The following is a 5,868-nucleotide window of genomic DNA, read 5'->3' on the forward strand; positions in this document are numbered from 1 at the left end:
TGATCAATAAATCTAAAAATACTGGCAACATTTTTGTTTTAAATTGGAGTAAGTGGGTGACGGCGCAATGTAATATCCATGCTTGGAGGGCGGAGATGGATAGAATTCCTACTCGGAGGGCTTTGGAACAAAGGAATATATTGATCTCGGACGACGTTTGTGCCTTATGTGAGGTGGAGGGGGAGACGGCAGATCACATATCCACGAGTTGTTGTGTGGCGACGGTTGTTTGGGAGCACGTCAGTCGTTGGTGTAAAGTCCCCCCTATTTTTGGGTTCTCGATTAGAGATCTTTTGGAGTTTCATAAAATCATTAAGCTTGGAGATTTACAAAAAGAAGTGTTCCATGGGATTATTATTATTATTATTGCATGTTAGAGAATCTGGAAAGCGAGAAATGACAAGGTGTTTGAGGGAAAAGAGGTCAAAGTGGATGAGATTATTGGGGATATAAAAGCCTTTAGTTTTCTTTGGTTTAAAAATAAGTCAAAGTATAGTTTCATAGATTGGTCGAATTGGTGCGATTTTGAGCTCATGTAATTTGTGTTCTTTCTTTTTAGGCTTTCGTAGCTTTTCTCCGGGCTGCGGAGGTTGCTTGTTGTTGGTGTTTTTGTTGTTTGTTGGTGTTGTTTGTTTATAAAAGTTCACAGTTCGAAAGAAAAAAAAATGATCCCATCCCAAGTTGATGACATTGATTCTGTCTAAGTTAGCTACTTAGGCTGTCTTCTATGGTGAGGGGCTTCGAAGCCCCTCCCCAATGCCACGTCAACGCCATGTGGGCACCGAGGGTTTCAAAGCCCCACCCCAAAGATGCCCCTCAATGGTGTGGGGGCTTCGAAGCCCCTTTATTTATTATTTTTTATAAAACCAAAAAATCAACAAACACAAACACAATAACCTATCTCAAATAGTCTCACCGGAAACCCACCTCCTCCACCTCTTCTACCTCATCCTCCACCTCACCACCACCACAAATATCACCAAAACCTCAAAACCCAGAGCCACCCAAAACCTCCAAAACCCACTAGCCACCCAAAACCTCAAAACCCTTTACACAACACTCGTCTCACAATCATCCACCACCACTTTCTTCAAAACCACCGCCGGAGACAACAATTCATCCACCACCATCACTGATCTCTACCAATGTCGGAGACACATGTGTTATCGCCGGCAGGAAATTGGTCGAAACTTTGGCAAGGTATGTATGTGTGTTTGAGAGAGAGAGAGAGGGCCCACATGATTTCCCATCCGCGCCGGCCGTTGCAACAATCTCGCCCACCGCGCCCAGCCCTCAACGGCGCCCCACCGCGGTGTTCCGCGCCCACCGCGCCCCAAAAACCATCCCAACGTCGCCCATAGCGGACAGTCTTAGGCTTAATCCCGATCACTTCAAAGTTAAAAGTTTACGGTCAAAAATGTACTTATAGACTATAGTACTAGTATATGTCAATTGTGTGATTAATGTACTTGTAACTAAGCGAAGCATCGATTAACCTAGGGATGCATCGGTTCAAGACCAACCACACAGACACATGTATGCATAAATAGGTTAATAATGTGTCAATCAAATTCAACGTATTAGTGATTTCAATGTTCGATAATTTCAGTTTATTCAATTGTTATGTTTTTGATTATATAATTCTTGTGTTCTTGATCCAGGGCAATTTGGTCATACTTAAAAGTCAAAACATTAAACATACATTTTATTAAGTAATAAGCAATCAGTACTTATTTCTTTGTTTACATATACTGACAATAAGTTTAACGCTATGTTTACTAGCAGTGGCGAAGCTTGGACATATATGTCGAGGGGCCCGGACTTAATATGTATAAATAATTTCACAAACGAGAGAGAGCCGAGCTCAAACTTTTGGTCAGAAACGGCTAATTTTACAATATTTATATAATTTTCGGCCGAAAAGGATAAATTTACACCACCGAACAAAAAACGGAGGGGACCGGGGCCACCCCTGGCCACTAAGCTGCAACACTGTTTACTAGTATGAAACCCAAACAACATGATCTTCACGTAAGAAATGGCAAATTGGAACGGTTCCTGGTTTCACTTTAAGCACTTGAAAAGCTAAGTGTTTCGGGTTCCATTTTTCGGTGTCAGCATGGCAAACCACCGCCGCATTCACTTTCGTATCATCTGTACCGATCATAGACACTTCATATGCTTCAACACTAAGGGTTTTATGGCAATAAAAGACCGCAAATGCGTAGTTTTGCTTATGACAAACCACAACCTTATTTGCAGCAAGCCTTTTAGCTACTTCGATTTTGTATTATTGTAACTGGGTACTCTTTTTAGCGTTTACCTCTGTTGAAATTGCTTTCACATTTTTACCGAGTTTGGTAGTACTGAAATCAACCATGGATTCTAATGAAGTCGCAAAGTAGTTCTCTTCCCCTTCGATACCAGTATTCTCGCATTCTCTTAGTGTTTGCTTCATGAGTTTGGCTTCAAGGGAGTCGGGTTAACCGAGAACTTGAGGTAGCTAGATTTGGGAAGGTTGTGTGACGAAAAGGCCATGTATCGATTCGGCGATTTTTCGACGTAAAAACGTTGAGTTTTGGTCGGTTTTAATGAAATGTAGATTCATTTTTGTGCCTTGACACAAATCGTTTTCAAGGAAAAACAATGCAACATTCGGATTATCCATGAGCTGAGTCGTGGATATAGTGTAGTTATAATTAAACTTTATTATTGCACCGAGAGCTAACAGGCTCGCCTTGTAGCCAATGGGCACTTCTACTCCGCCTTTTCGAACACCTAAAACAGTAAGATATCATTTCCTTAAAATTGTGGCATTACATAATAGTATGAAACATGTCATAAATTACAAAACATTGAATAAATCTATGTATAGAAGATCTTTGATTGATTTTGGCATAGGACTGTTTGGTAACACGTACAGACTTCCAGGAGTAACTGCATGACTTCGTACAAGTGCTACCTGATAACCAAACCACAAATAAACACAATTGAGACTGTATTTAAATATGTCGTTAATTATATTATCATGATAAATTACTATTTTAATTTGATTAGAGGTGCATGGATTACTTGTATATCATGTGTTTTAATGGCTTGTTCACTACGTTTATTTCTAACTTTAAATCATTCTAACTATTTTACAAGCATTGTATTTATTTTTTGTAACAGTTTACATAATTTTTTGATTTGGTCAAAAGGAATAACTTGATTATGAAAAATAAATGTAAATAGTAGTGATGGTGTGTATATTTAAAGAATGTTTTGCAAGATTACAAAGAAAATATATATATATTTTGTGAGTAATAGGCTTATATTTAGCCTACATAATTTGCCATGTAATTAGCATTATGGTTAAGATCTTTATTAAAAGTTAGGAGATTGTATTTTGAATATTTATACCAAGTTAATGAGATTGGATCAATTGAGCACAAAATTACGATCTCCATCATGGTATCACGCCACCATCGTTCCTAACCCTAGTCACCACCGAATTTTTTTTTTCACCTTCTCCCTCGTCTCATCTCTTCATCCTTGCTTCTGACCCATTATCACTCTCACAATAACTATGGAATCCAACTTTCAACATCATGCATGGCCTTCTCAAAGCAATCAGTGGACGACCCAATCCCAAAACAATTTTTCACAATATTCCCAAACCCCACAATATCCAAACAATTGGCTCAACCTACCTTGCCAATACCCCACCACCTCTCCGCCCAGTAATGATAACAACAGCAACCCCGGAGCCGGTCTTCTCGGTCCTCGTCCCAATCAAGCTTATGCAGCGGCGTATACACCCGCCAACATTGAACAAGCTCTTTATAACATGTCGTTGAACCCGTCTTATCAATGTCACATGGATACCGGTGCAACGTCACACATGATCAACAACCTAGGTAATTTTGAGCATGTTCTTAATACCGGAATTTTACATAATATTATTGTTGGAAATGGCACAACTATCCCGGTAACCGGACAAGGCAACCAATACCTACCACCACCTTACCCACCACTTAAATTAAACAATGTCCTTTATGCCCCAAAACTAATTAAAAATCTTATTTCTGTTCGTCGCTTAACTGTTGACAATTGGGTTTCAATCGAATTCGATCCTTTTGGTTTTCTTGTGAAGGATTTTGAGACCCGGATCCCTATCCTTCGATGCAACAGCAGCGGTGATCTCTATCCCTTGCTTCCACCAGATTCCACACACCACACCTCTCCTTCCACCTTTGCTGCAATTTCTCATCAACTTTGGCATCAACGACTCGATCATCCCGGGCCAACGATATTACAATCTTTAAAACATTCAAATATTATTTCTTTTAATAAATTGACTTAGAATATTTGCCAATCTAGTATTTTGGGAAAAAGTGTTAAATTGCCATTTATGCCGTCTAATACTTTTATCACTTCACCCTTTGATATAATACATAGTGACTTGTGGACATCACCAATTGTTAGCACCGGTGGTCATCGATATTATGTACTTTTCTTAGATGACCAAACAGACTTCCTTTGGACATTCCCACTTGCCAAAAAGTCTAATGTTTTTTCTATTTTTAACACTTTCTCTAAACAAATTGAAACACAATTCGAGAGAAAAATAAAAATGTTTCAATGTGATAACGGGACCGAATATATCAATTCCTCATTTAAACAGTTTTGTGACCAAAATGGTATGATTCTTCGTCTTTCATGCCCACATACATCTTCTCAAAATGGGAAAGCGGAACGAAAAATTCGCTCAATTAATAATATTATTCGAACCCTTCTAGCTCATGCTTCTTTACCACCTACCTTTTGGCACTATGCCTTAGACTTGGCCACATATCTACTTAATATTCTTCCTAGCAAACTTCACAAATTTAAAACCCCCACCGAACTCCTCTATCAAAGATACCCCGCCTATGATCACCTTCGGGTCTTCGGCTCTCTCTGTTACCCTCTCCACCCGTCCACTCTTACACACAAACTTGCCTATCGATCTAATCCATGTGTTTTTATAGGCTACCCGACTAACTATCGCGGGTACAAGTGCCTTGATCTTAAAACCCATCAAATCATTATTTCTCGCCATGTTGTCTTTGACGAGACGATATTCCCATTTTCCCACCAAGTTTCAACTACACCTTCCGCCTCCTCTTCTTCATATGAATTCCTATCCACATCTTCACATCCACACCTTTGGAATTATATTGACCCAAATCCTCTCTCCAACCAAACAAAAATAATCACCTCACCTCTCCCCACTTTTCATACGCCACAACCCCACCCACAATCTACACCTCCTCCTCAAGCTACTTTGGACCACTCCTTCCACAACCCACATTCCGGCTCCACCTCACCCACTTCTATGACCCAACTCACTCACACACCACAACCTAATATAGCCCACTCTACACAATTCCAAACCACTCCATATTCTCCATCAAACAATTTTGATTCCCAACCTACACTTCATTCTACTCACCAACAAACACAACAATCTCAAATTCCCAACCCAGTAACCAATCTAGCTCCCCCCTAACCGTACCATGCGAACACGTGGTATGGACGGCATAATAAAACCAAAGAAATTGTTTAATCTTACCGCAACCACCATTGCACCCATTCCCAAAAACCCCGCTTTTGCCTTGTCCATACCGGAATGACACAGTGCCATGACCAATGAGTATGATGCCCTTATTAAAAATGATACTTGGGAACTCGTGCCACGACACCCGTAAATGAATGTGATTCGAAGTTTGTGGTTATTTAAACATAAGTTTCGTTCGGATGGTAGCCTTGAACGCTACAAAGCTCGTTTAGTTTGTGATGGGCGTTCTCAACAGGTTGGTATAGATTGCGGGGAAACATTTAGTC

The 5,868-nt window shown here is 40.0% G+C and overlaps 1 pseudogene; it reads right to left on the reverse strand.

Annotated features, from left to right (window-relative positions):
* Nucleotides 1–1,999: 1,999 nt before the first annotated feature.
* On the reverse strand, nucleotides 2,000–3,449 carry LOC143590322 (BURP domain protein RD22 pseudogene; annotated as a pseudogene).
* Between the last annotated feature and the right edge of the window lie 2,419 nt (nucleotides 3,450–5,868).

This window comes from Bidens hawaiensis, unplaced genomic scaffold (genome assembly GCF_021521415.1).
Source record: "Bidens hawaiensis isolate Kalapana, Puna unplaced genomic scaffold, B.hawaiensis_p1.1 tig00038476_1, whole genome shotgun sequence".
NCBI classification, from domain to species: Eukaryota; Viridiplantae; Streptophyta; class Magnoliopsida; order Asterales; family Asteraceae; genus Bidens; species Bidens hawaiensis.